The sequence below is a fragment of the Xenopus laevis genome, chromosome 7S (genome assembly GCF_017654675.1).
Source record: "Xenopus laevis strain J_2021 chromosome 7S, Xenopus_laevis_v10.1, whole genome shotgun sequence".
Taxonomy (NCBI): Eukaryota; Metazoa; Chordata; class Amphibia; order Anura; family Pipidae; genus Xenopus; species Xenopus laevis.
In genome coordinates, this window is record NC_054384.1 from 62,044,684 (window position 1) to 62,058,995 (window position 14,312).

Genomic DNA, 14,312 nt, shown 5'->3' on the forward strand with positions numbered 1-14,312 from the left:
TTTTTATGAAAGTTCTCATTCATCCAGGTCATGGTATATCTATAGAAATAAGTCAAATCAACTGGACTTGCTATGGTTTTTTTTCTTGAAGACGTTTCACCAGTCATCCAACTGGCTTTCTCAATTCAGAATAACTTGTTCATAGGATCTTACTTCGCTATATATCCTCTGGAATGTTGCTCCTATCAGAATAATCTGTTTATCATAATTTCTCATAGTATATACACAAATTTTACTGGTAAAAGATCATTGCTTTAGCTGCTACTAATACCTGGAGCAGTAGACCACTTTTAGTAGTGCCCTCTGGTACAAACTGGTATATTATTAGGATTATTCCTAAGTGCCCCCTCTATCACTGTCTCATATATGTTTCACCTATTACTTAGCAAATATTATATAAATTTCCCATCTCTTGTTTCACATCTCCAAACAGCTATTTTAAGATACCAAACCCATATAATGTCGGGGTTCGATACAAGTGAGATGAGGGGGGCCTGTCATTCATATAATGTTGTACTTGTAGGTACCTCATTGATCTCTAATGGAGCACAATTCTTTATTCTTTAATCCTAGGGATATTGGGTCATTTGCTGAAATTAGAAGTGTCACAGCTTCAAGTTCATGAGTCCAAATGCCGTCTCGTAGCCAGCATCTAGTATTCCTGGTATGCACTTTACATTGTTTCTAACATTCTAGATGGGATGAATAGATGGCTAAATGATATTGGGTGTTTATGATATGCCGTATGTCAGTGCTGCCCAACTTCTGTGGTACTAAGGGCAGAGGCCCAATAATGGAAGCCTGTGTTGACCACTCCTTTAAACCACACTCATGTTATCACAAGAACTTTTAAGACCATATTCATATTAATTGTAGTAACACACCAAAATAATAAGACATTCCCTTAAATGGATCCTGTCATCGGAAAACATGTTTTTTCCAAAATGCATCAGTTAATAGTGCTACTCCAGCAGAATTCTGCACTGTAATCCATTTCTCAAAAGAGCAAACAGTTTATTTTATATTCAATTTTGAAATCTGACATGGGGCTAGACATTTTGTCAATTTCCCAGCTGCCCCCAGTCATGTGACTTGTGCCTGCACTTTAGGAGAGAAATGCTTTCTGGCAGGCTGCTGTTTTTCTTTCTCAATGTAACTGAATGTGTCTCAGTGGGACATGGGTTTTTACTATTGAGTGTTGTTCTTAGATCTACCAGGCAGCTGTTATCTTGTGTTAGGGAGCTGCTATCTGGTTACCTTCCCATTGTTCATTTGTTTGGCTGCTGGGGGGAAAAAGGGAGGGGGTGATATCACTCTAACTTGCAGTACAGCAGTAAAGAGTGATTGAAGTTTATCAGAGCACAAGTCACATGACTTGGGGCAGCTGGGAAATTGGCAATATGTCTAGCCTCATGTCAGATTTCAAAATTGAATATAAAAAAATCTGTTTGCTCTTTTGAGAAATGGATTTCAGTGCAGAATTCTGCTGGAGCAGCACTATTAACTGATTCATTTTGGAATTTTTTTTTTCCCTTTAAATCCATATACCTCTTCCCCCCTGTGGATAGCAAAGCAATACCCAGTGCATAATTAAACACCAGTTGTACAGCACTGCCGTATGTGAGGCCAATAGTTAATTAAGAAGTGTTCAAAGATTTGGGATTTAATTGCTTCTCTGAGTTCTGCTTCTACAATTGGGATCTATAGTTCTTCTGTGGTTGTCTCAGGTTAGGGTGGTAACTTATTTTTATTGAAATATTGTTGGATGTTCTCTCTGAATCCCTGTGTTGTTCCTTCTTGATGGAGTTAATGTTGTATAACCTCTCATAGTATTCCCGGAATGTTGATGCTATCTGAGGGGATTGCCTGCATATTACCAACAGAGTCTCACCTACTGTCCTACTGACCTGTAGAGTAGTGCAGTGGAGTTCACAGGCAACATCTTCTGTATTTTTTGGTTTTCAGTTTGCCAACATGGAGTCTGCTGGCACATGTGCAGTTGAACTTACTCTGGTATTAGCTTTAACTTTGAATGCACCGACAAGCTTTGTGTTGGCAAATCAATCCAAAAGAAAATGCAAAGATTCAGAAAATGGCACTACTCTGCATCTATACGTCAGGTTCACAAACAGGTATTCTTTCACTTGTAATAGACTCTGTGGGGAGGGGAAGCCTACAGAGGGCACTGGATGGGGACTGGTTTAGTTCTCCTTTAAACTTAATTTGCCTTCAGTGCAGAATATGATTTTATGTCCAAAGGAATACACTGAAATCTGATTGGATTCCTTTGACTAGTTCTCCAATCTGATTACAGCTCACTTCTCTGGAGATAAACAAAACACAAAACAGCTGCCTGTTCTTCAGCACATTTTCTCTGCTGGTGTTTTTTTCACAACAGATCAAGCACATGGTGAGCCGTGAGCTGAAGGGGAGCTTAAAGGGGATGTATTTTAATAAAATAAACATTGGGATTTTTCCTATTTAGAAATAAGCCTGTCTGCCACACAATGATGCTACCAATTTTGGCATGTTCTGTTTATTGACGGGTTCCCATCTGTGTTTGCCTTTAACCATTAGGCCCCTGGGCGGGGTGGGGGGCGGTACTGATCATTTTGTTGTATGGGGCTGATGACGGCCCTGGATGGGTTAAAGAGGCTCAACAAAACCATATATCTGTATTTCCGCAATTACCCATGCTATGCCTCAAAGTGTTGTTGGTGGCTTGACCCTAAGTAACTGATCCCCAGTGTACTAATGCCAAGTTAGTGTGTGCAGATTTTGAGCAATATAGGGAAATATTCTAATATAGAACCGGCAGCACTTATATCTTTAACAGGAGCCTGTTGCAATATCATGTTAAACAGCTATAATGGAATTTCAATTTTATCTGCCATTTTGTACTAGCATTAATGCTGATTTTTCTATAACAATAGATGCCATGATAAGGTAGAAAAGCAGGAAAGCACCGCGGGCCCTGGTTCTTACAACTAGTGAAAAAAAACACATTGCCAGTTGTACAGCTACATCACAGAGCGGACTGAAATAAGGGCATCAGCAAGATATACACATATACATAAGCAATTAGGATAGAAGCAATGAAATAATGTCACTTGTTATTGTTAATGGCACTCTTTTCCCTCTGCTCTCCCCCATCAAACCAACCTAATCTGGCTCCCCAGCTCCACCTTCAAGCTATCCCATCGCAAACCATTGGCCATATTCAATTCCAGGCCAAGCTTGTGGTGTTACCATTGGTCGAAAAAAATAGGAACAGGTAGAAGGAAGAATAACTTCAATTGGTTACAGTGGGGCGCCCTGTTAAGGTGAACACTATCAGAGTAGTGAGAGTACTGATCAACTTACCACCTAAATCTAGTCTATCTCCCCTCTTTACTGCTTCTACTGATGGCATTCAACATGGTCTTACTACCACACTGTTTCCTGCGGGATTAGTTATTTGAAATGCACTACAGACTTCTAGTAGGCATAATTTTAATAGGCAATATAGGAGATTGATTTGTTGATTCAGTATATTAATAAACTAGAAGCGTCTCACAAACAAACGCTAGCGAAACAAGTACAAACCCAGTTGGACAGCAAAAGAATAGCACTTAAATCTCTATTAGATATTAAAACTTATAAGTCGTACTTAGGTACTAAACAACGTTTTTATGAATATAACAGTAAATGCAACCGCTTCTTTATGAACCAGTTGAAACAACAACAAAGTAGAACGTATATAGCGGGTATTAAAGATAAAAACCAAAAACTACAGCAGGGCACAAGGCAGATTGCTCAGTGCTTTCATGACTATTATCACACTTTGTATAACATCCAGACTGCGCCACTAACGACTAAAGACATAGATAAAATAAAACAATTTATACAGACAGCCAATCTACCTCGCCTAAGCGGGAATCAAGCCCATCAATTAGACAAACCCTTTACGGAACTAGAACTACAACAAACAATAGAAGAGCTTCCCAATAACAAAAGCCCTGGTCCAGATGGTTTTAGTGCCTCTTACTATAAAGTTTTCAAAGAAGACATATGTAAATACCTACTTAAATACTGTAACCATTCTAATGAAGATAATCCTTTCCCCCAACAAGCGAAATAAGCTCACATCACGGTAATTCCCAAACCCAAGAAGGACCATCATCTCTGTGGGAACTATAGACCGATCTCACTTATCAACATAGATTTGAAGATATATTCAAAGATGATAGCGAACAGAATTAAAAATATCATTCAATCCCTAATACACCGGGATCAGGCGGGGTTTGTTCCAGCTAGAGAGGGTAAGGACAACACCACTAGATTAATCTCCCTTATATACTCAGCCAAGAAAAGAAAAATACCTAGCATGCTTTTAACAACAGACGCGGAAAAGGCATTTGATCGGGTTTCATGGGATTTCTTAAGACACACCCTAATTGGCTTTGGCATAGGAGATTATACTATTAAAAAGATATTGGCGCTTTACCAAGGCCCGACTGCTAGGATTAGAATTAACGGCACCCTCTCTGACCCAGTTTCCATTCGCAACGGTACCAGACAGGGTTGTCCGCTGTCGCCTCTTCTCTTTCTTTTGGTCATGGAAGTCCTCCTATCACATATCAGGGCGAATAAAGACATCTCAGGGCTGCAGCTTGGAAAGACAGAACATAAGTCCATTGCATTCGCGGATGACCTGTTATTAGTGATTACCAGACCCCATATTTCCCTACCTAATTTGGTTCTCCTTCTAAAAAAGTTTGGTGAGGTATCCAATTTTAAGATTAATGCTAACAAGTCGGAAGCACTGAACCTCAACCTTCCAGACTGGGAGGTGAACAAAATAAAACAGAATTTCCCCTTTCAATGGGCGGAGAAAACAGTTAAGTATTTAGGGACAAACATACCGAGTGAGTTACATAATATATATAAGTATAATTTCGTCCCTCTATTACTGGAACTAGATGAGTCGCTCAAGAGATGGGGTAAAATTCACACAACATGGTTTGGTAGAATCCAAATTATCAAATCTGTGGTATTCCCTAAAATATTATATATGCTCCAAATGCTACCAGTGAAAATCCCAAATGTTTTTTTTAGGAAGATTGAAAGGGCATTCTCCAGATTCATATGGCATAATAAAAAGCCGAGACAAAAATTTGTAAGCCTAACCAGAAACAAACAGCAGGGAGGGCTGGGAGTTCCTGATATGTACCTGTATTATGTAGCGGTGCATCTGGCACGCATACATCAGTGGCACTTAGGAACAGAAAAGGGTAAATATTGGTGCATAACAGAATATGATTGCTCTAGAGTACCTTTGGCTAGTACTATCTGGGCTTCACCCCAGAACATACCTAAGGAGTGCCTACACCATCCATTAATTGGGGCTACGCTGCAGGTATGGAGAAATAATATGTTAACATACCGGCTATCCTCATGGCCTTCCCCACTACTCCCACTGATCGGGAATCTTGACTTTATCCCTAGTTTAGACCCCAGAGCTTTTTCCCACTGGGCTACTACAAAGAACAGAATTTCACTAATTGCTGATTTTATGCAGAACGGAGATATTTTGTCTCTAGGACGAATCCGGGAAAGATACGGACCACGACCCAGAGACACATGGTGCTATTCCCAATTGTCCCACTACATCCATTCCTTAAAGGTACAGACATTGGAAAGGGAGTTGACCTGGTGGGAGTCACTGTTGCGTAAGTCTACCCCACTTAAGAAATCGGTTTCTATATTTTACAAGGGTTTGCTAGCTGCCAGGGGGAAAGACATGATAAAGTCTGAGGCAAAATGGGAAAGGGATTTGCACATCACTTTAGAACCTGAAGTTTGGCATGCTATCTATAAATCGATGCATAAAAGTTCTGTTTCATCGAGAACACATGAGGCTAACTATAAACTTATAACACACTGGTACTTTACCCCGCAAAGGTTGAGTAAAATGTTTAGTACATCCACAGACTTGTGCTGGAGGTGTTTGACAGGGGTGGGATCTACCATGCATATATGGTTCAAATGCCCTAAAATTCAACACTACTGGGGAGAAATTTTCTCAGCTATTAACTCAATAACCCCTCTGCACCCTCAAGTTAATTTACCGGCTCTGATTGCTATGCATTATAATACGGAAACTAAATGTGTAATAACAAATCGTTTACTATTATTTATGATTCAAGCGGCTAAAGCCCTAATCCCAAGGAAATGGCGCAGCCTCAATGTACCCACCGTTCAGGAATGGGTAGTACAAATGGAAGAGATTAAGAAATTTGAGGAAATCAGGATGATTAAACAAGGCTCCTATGTGAAATACAAATACATCTGGGACCCATGGTCACTACATAAAAGTACTTTTCTGTCCACAACATGATATTTAATGTCTACCTACTCTTCATATTGTTCTCTTAGGAATATTCTATGCTTTATGGTGTGCATGATCTATAACTTGTCTGTATAAGCGACAAGTAACTAGTCAATTAAAATAGGTATAAGCGACTTTTTGTTTTCTTCTCTCCCCCTTCCTCTTCAGCTTCCCCTATACATGTTCTCCAAATCTCCCTCCCCTGATCCTTTTTGAGAGATGTGAAACCACGTTGATAATACTTAGATTTGGTTTGTTGTGCTATTTGATATGTATTTATCGTCTGTATAACATTTCCAAATCCCCCCTCCCCCTTTCTTTTTTCTGTATCCCCCCCCCTTACCCTCCGTCCTCTCTTTGTTGAAAAATGGATAAATAAAGAATTATAAAAAAAAAAATAGGCAATATAGGACTTACGGTACATACAATATGGGCTTTGACATATTGTATGTGAGCATACATATTTTGGCCAAATGTGTTATTAACACCTCATATTTGTAACAGTTATTTTTAAAGGGACACAGAATGTGGGTTAGATCAAGCGATGGCACAAAGGTACTACAGTGTGGGTTAGACACAGCGCTAGTAATTTCTTTCTGAGATGGCTTTTAACCCTGTCATCATAGCACATTGTCTGGGGGTAGTTTTTGAGTATTCCTTCTCTTATTAAACACTAAAAATGAGTAAATATAATAACTATGAAGTAACCGGCAACAATAGTCTTGTGTGCCAGTGTGCTTGCTTTCTTCTTAACATTAAGATCCTGCCTTGGCAAATGTTGGTGATGAATGTTTTGTTTCAGGAGTTTTTATATGATATATGATATATTCTGCACAAAGTTTTCCATCCATGTCAAAACTCTATGGATATTAAATATTTTTTTGGGAAAAATGTTTGAAAACAGACAATAGACACTCTTCTGTAGTGCATAGCAAGGGTATAATGCAGTGTTCAAATATGACTAAGAAACAGTTTTCCTACTCCTGGCTTCAGATTGATTGTGATGATTGTTGGTTTTGTGGAGATGTTTGATAATTGATATAAAAAGCACAAGATTGCCATTGCGTTTGCGGATGTAAATTAACTCTAATGGCATAAAATATTATTGTTCAAAACAGAAAATACAGTCCATCTTTTTTGACCAGAGTTGAGGAGCATAGAACTAAGGATGTTTGTGTTGTTTAGTGACCTCAGTACCTTTTGTGCTTGAGGTCCTACATAGAATAACAGGGCCTCAACTTTACTACACAGTCCTGTAACATATTTGATTTAAGCAAACTATAGTTTTATAGTCATATTACAAATTCTAAAAGTTGTTTTAGATGACATAATGTCCTTGAGTTTATTTTACCGATCATGATATCCCTCTCCAACACACAAACACGCATTGATGCTATTTATATACCTTTGTTCCCATCATACATTACTTACAAAATCATTCAAGTCTATTCAATCCCTTGGGAATGCTGGCTCTTGGTAACCATGGAAACTGCATTAGCATGGCAGAGAGGGTCTGTGAAAGAGATCACATCACATTGTAGGAAAATCAAATAGAGCAATTTATCTTTCCTTCAAAATTCAACAGTGAAAATCCAAAATGAAACAATGAAAGAAAGTCACAACATTCAAGCACTGGTAGTTCAAAGACTACTACAGTGAGCCAAATTATATAAAACCCTGAATATATGCAGACTTTGCTCAGAATTGTAATAGCAAGTCGGAAAGTCTCATAAGGCATTACGTAATGGTACATAAGCGAGATACATAATAACTTTTAGATGGTGAATGGTCGAAGACAGTACGGGCATATTTATCAAGGGTCGAATTTATGATTGAAAAAACGTTGAAATCCAAATTCAAAAAGACCAAGCGAAATTAAGTCAAATAAGTCATTTTGGTCAAATAAGTCAGTTTTCGATCAAATAGGTCCGTATTAGTACATGTTAAATTTCGATATTCAAATTTTTACATTTTTTGCAAATTCTAATCGAATTTGGCCTATTCCCTAGTCGAACTACAAAAAGTTACAAGATCAAGATCAAATTTTTTCATTCAAAAATTCACCTCGACCTTTGATAAATCTGCCCCTACATGATACATTTCGATATTCGATATTTTTAATTTTTTTCAAATTCGAATCAAATTTGGACTATTCCCTAGTCTAAGTACACAAAAAATAGCTCAAATTTTTTTCATACGAAAATTCACCTCGACCTTTCATAAATCTGCTCCTAGGTCTTAGCATGGACTCAAGTTATGTTGATGAGCCAGTGGCCTGTAAAGTTTGCATGTCCCAAGCGAACTGTAATGAATCTATTGTAATTAGAGGAGGGTGGTGGGTGGAAAACCAGGTTAGAGTTAAAAACCAAATAAATCAATGGAAAAATACAAATGGCTTGAGCAATATATGACAACGCATAGAAAGAGTGGGTAAAAACCATCTCACAGGGAACACAATTTAAATATAATTGTATGTATTACTAGAGAGAGACTTCCTTAATATATGTTGTAATAGCTTTTTTAAAGATTGCATTTAATCTACAGCATCTCAAATGCATTTTTTAACATTTTCTAAAAAATATTTTGAACTCTCTGTATCATTGTTTGATACAGAGAGCAAGTTAACCGTTGAAACAGATCCTAACTATAATGATAGGGAAGATGTTTTTGTTGTAAAGTTACACTTTCTAATATTTTTTCTAGTTATTGGAAAGCACTACATGTGTTGTTTCTCTGCTGCAGATCTTTGCCAGAACTCACTGAGACTTTTCTCTGATTTTTTTTTTTTTTTTGCAAGTGTTTAATTTTACCACTTAATAAAGCTACACTGCAACACTACTTCCCTTCATAATCACATTTAATCCGGATTTGATATAGAAGGAAGCTCTCACTACTTGTTGTTGACCAACTCAATTTTATCTTGCTAACACCTGCTGTTTTTTTGTAACAGCCACCATGTCTGAGTGTTCTTTTTTTTCTGATTACATAACAAGCATATTTATGTTATTCAAAAGTGGATTATAGAAGCTAAATTAGTTTTGAGAATGGAAGACACCAAAATAATATGATGGATTGGGCTGCTGAAGAAAGCAGAAGGCACTAACTCAGCTATTTCCTAGTAAATTGAGTTCATGTATTGTTTTGGTAAGTAAAGTTTTTCTGCAGGTTTTGTTGTTTTGACACAGTGTCAATGTGTAATCCAAATTAACTAATCTTGGGCCTTCTTCATTATCATGTTTTTTTCTCTGTTATTGGGGCATTGTGCTGTGTAAGGCCATCTGAAAGGAGAACTTTACAATAAGAATATATAAGAATGTAAAGGCAATTGAGTTAGACAATAGCAACAACTGAAACAATAAACGGCTGTGGGATGCTACAGTAAGCATTCTAGGTTTTTTTATGCAAATCAGCATATTATAGTGGATAGTTCTTTGTGTTTTTTGTTTTACAAGAGGTTAATGACTTAATAGAAAACGCATATTTTGGTATAGATGACATTAATATCCCGTAGAAGGAACCCATGCTGGGTAATTAATTTGTAGGTTGGTGCTCTGTGATAGAGGCAACGGCAGCCTCCAGTAATCTGTAGAAAGCAAGCACACTGGCACACAAGACTGTTGTTGCAGGTTACCCCATGCAATGCTTTTTAATGCAGAAGTGCAACGTTTCTGGGCACGTCCCTTTGTCAAGCATCACAAAGGGGCTTGACAAAGGGGCGTGCCCAGAAACATTGCACTTCCGCATTAAAAAGTATTGCATGGGGTAACCGGCAACAATAGTCTTGTGTGCCAGTGTGCTTGCTTTCTTCTTAACATTAAGATCCTGCCTTGGCAAATGTTGGTGATGAATGTTTTGTTTCGGGACTTTTTATATGATTATGATAAACCTTTTGTTTCCTTTATATGGGATCTGTGAATTTTTACTTAACTTTAAAAAGCAAAATTACATACAGGAGAGATGCAGAATAATTTTTGAAACATGCAAAAATCATAAACAAAAAATAATTTACTTGCTACAAAAAACAGTACAATTTAACGGGGTTGTATATTGCTTTTTCATTATGTGTTCAATAAATAGGGATTGGACCGAATATATGTTTTAGTCGCACAAAGTCTGTTTTTATCTTAGCATTGCAAATAGGAAAATTGATGTTTGGTTACCAGAGTTTAGATTACCTGTTTGCCCTGTGTTGCTCAAGCAATAGCAAAAACTATACCTTTTTTTGTGATTAAAAAGGTGATATATTGCCTTTTTTAATACTCAGATGTTTGGTGAGGTACCCCAACAATCAGCTCTTAATCATCAGCCATTGTGCCAAGAATTGGATCATATTTGGGACACACTGCAATCTTTACTAGGAACACTGCATCAATGCTGTGAGTGGTCCTTTTTTTCAAGGGATTTTCAAGCCTGCTGTATTTTTGGCCAGATCTTGGTCGGGTATGCCACAGAAAGAACCTCATACATGTCCTAAAAAGTTGCTGTCTCAGGGGGTCAGCAGTTTTTACCTGGCCATGTAACACTCTAATACAATCCTCCAGGGCAATCATGCTAAAAATGAACACAAATATTGCACATTTTGAGACAATTAATTAAAGGAACTTGCCTCCAAACATGCACCTTGTTTGACCACAATGGTCCTGGATTTTGTGAAAAACAATGCAGTGTGGGTAAGAAATCCTATAAGCTTGTAAAAATTGTATAAGGTTTGTTTAATAAAGTCAGGGGCAATTCTGGCCCCCATGCTGACACTTTAATTCAAATATTTTTTTGGAAAAAATGTTTGAAAACAGATAATAGACACTCTTCTGTAGTGCATAGCAAGCGTACAATGCAGTGTTCAAATATGACTAAGAAACAGTTTTCCTACTCCTGGCTTCAGATTCATTGTGATGATTGTTGGTTTTGTGGAGATGTTTAATAATTGATATAAAAAGCACAAGATTGCCATTGCATTCGCCGATGTAAATTAACTCTAATGGCATAAAAAAAAATATTACTGTTCAAAACAGAAAATACAGTCCATTTTTTTTGACCAGAGATGAGGAGCATATGACTAAGGATGTTTGTGTTGTTTAGTGACCTCAGTACCTTTTTTAAACTTTGAAGTGGACCTAAAAATTAGTTTCTGGGCTTGGCCCTGCACAAACTCATCCATCTTTATATATAGACTTCTTTTAATGTGTATTGGAATTTGTGGGATGCATCATCCCTGGGGAAAAGAAACATACAGGTAGAGATGACACATTGGTAACATGCATTACACATAACCAGGGAGAAAAGTTGCTAGAGGGTGCAGTACATTCAGAAGTGCTCTCACATCCTTTGCCTCCCATGAACCAATAGTGGTCAATGGTAAGTGATTCAGCAACCTCACAATGTAATAGTGGACTGAAACTTCACCAGCACACAGAGCTTCATCAAGGGGTAAGTACACGTTAACGTTTAATTGCAAGAGTTCCCCCTGCTTGCTAAAGCTCTGCGGTGGGTGCAGCAATCCTGCCCCCCTCACCCTTCTAATTTAATAGTGTTGAAGTGCTGGTACAGCGAAGGCAATTGCGTTGATAATTTGCAGGCTGCTACCTAATGAAGAGAGCAGCAGCTCCCCTGTATAAATGTACAAACTACTGAAAACCTAAAAGATAGCTAAAATTCATGCAAATCCCAATTTTTTACTAACAATGTACAGCAGGTATGAAGGACGTCATTTCTAGAGCACTAGTGTGTGCATTACCAGAAACAGTGTTAGCATACAGTTCCATAAGTCAAATTTGTGTGTAGGCACAATACCACAGTACCCTGGAAATAACAATTCATCAAGGCAGGTGTTTATATGAGGGTCTCCTTGTGTGCATGCGCCATAAACTCCAGGTTGTTAGGGCAAGAATATTTGTGAATCACATTTAATGCCCACAATGTTGTGCTTCCTTTTATAAATAATCACTACCCTTAATTTTTGCTGCAAAATTGTCAGTTTCTTGGCTAGCAGATGTAAACAAAGGCACTTTCAAACGCATCATTCCAAGTGCTTTTCCTATCATGCTCTTGGCAACATTTTAATATTTTATTTTCTGCAGAACTGTTTATGTGGTACCATATGTTTAAGACAGACAGTAGGAAGTGCAAATAAGTACACATGTAATGAGATGGACTAATATTATTTTTCAAGACACACACACAACCATACACAGGGTTATGTATCCTAACATGTCTTGAAAATGAATATTTTAAAATACATCCTTTGTAACAATAATCCCAGAAACCTTTTTTTTAATGAAAAATGTATATGCATAATTAATAGTGGTGTTTTTGGTGGGAGGAGGGAACAAGCCTTCAGGACCATCACCATGCACCATGTGCCAAAATAATGACAAGCTCCTCAGCAGCCTTTCTACCTTCCCCCTTTTATTTTGTCTCTGAGCATTCAGGACAATTGCAGTTCTGATGCCAGTGAATGCGTTAAACACGTTTCACTGATTTTGTCTTCTGTTATTCATGCTGATTAGATATAGAGCCTGCCTATCTCATGAGAGAAGCTTCTGCGTACTGTGGGAGTGACTATAGAGTTGTCAACAGTATTCCAGAGGATATGAATATTCATGAACAGCTGAGGCAGGGCTGTGCCTCTGGATTTCTATACTCCTCTCTAGCAGAGACGGGCTCAGATCGGCCATTATCACCATTGAATGCTTTCAGCAGCTATTACTGGGAATGCAATAGCTGCCCCCAACATCACCGCTTTGCTGGATACTGTCCATGGAATAGGATGCTCAGCTAGGGAGAGCATTGCATCACTGCATTCCATCTCCTTCCAGGGATCCACTGGCACCAGTGTCATCGCTCTGCAGGTGCTTATTTTTTTTCACTTTTAAAGAAACTGCTTTGTATGTCTGTTTTGATATATGCTGGGGGTAACGCACAGTTATTCCTGCTACTGACAGGGAGAATTTAAATTCTAAAGCCCTGAGCTCATATCATATTTGTGTATATATATATATATATATATATATATATATATATATATATATATATATATATATATATATATACATACATATTTATATAAATATATATATATATAATTTCATGCTGTGTGTTTAGATATTTGAAACATCAATGATGACATAATTAAATCATGAATAGTAATTTCCAAAAAATGCAGGGAAGGCCATTTGCTTTGCATATACACTGCAGTAGTAGACAGTATCAATCAGGTCAGCACTTCCCTAGAGGATATTCAGCAGTTTTTGCAGCACCTTGGCTTACAAATCTGCTAGATCAAGAGATGAATACAGTGCACAGTGCAGATACTTACTGCTGCTCTATGTAAACAACCAACAACCGTATCCAAAGGAATCGGATGATTATGTTGTGGTGTCTTTTTCACTATGCCCAGAGGTATTCATTAGTGTATACATAATAATCACTGGCCGTTTGCTCATTTTATAGCAAATTATTATTACTACTGTTGGTACCAAACCACATATTGATTATTAAAATAGATTAGAACAAAGCGAATGGCCTATAACTGCTGATGTAATAAGATCTAGCTGCTATAGAATAGTGGAGAATTACTTGCATGCTTAGGATAGATAGGACTCTATAGCATAGATGTACTGGGACAGGACCAGACAGGTTTTTATACAAGCAAGAGATGGAAGAACACAACTTGCAAACCTTTCTTGTCATCTCAAAAGTTTTTTTTAGGGAGACCAAATTCTTATTGCTTCTTATTGTTTTTGAATGCTTAGTGAAATAGTCCAATATTTTCATAGTGAAAATAATACTCCAAACTGTACCCGCACTCTGTTCATGTATATACTCTTGTGGGTGCTTGGTGCATCCAACGTTTCGGCCCACATTGATAAATATTTTTATATAATATTTTAAATATATATATATATATATATATATATATATATATATATATATTAGCCACCCA

General features: G+C 37.6%; 1 protein-coding gene across 4 annotated transcripts in view; it reads left to right on the plus strand.

The window, feature by feature from the left end:
• The first annotated feature begins 12,800 nt into the window (after positions 1-12,800).
• The window catches only part of fez1.S (fasciculation and elongation protein zeta 1 S homeolog), a 41,672-nt gene continuing 40,160 nt past the window's right edge, over positions 12,801-14,312 (plus strand). For 2 of the 4 annotated variants that reach the window (XM_018227738.2, XM_018227737.2), the window contains exon 1: positions 12,804-13,218. The gene's annotated coding sequence lies outside the window, so the exon portion shown is untranslated. Of the gene's footprint in view, positions 13,219-14,312 lie in introns of all 4 variants that reach the window. The other 2 variants (XM_041571314.1, XM_041571313.1) reach the window with 2 other exon arrangements.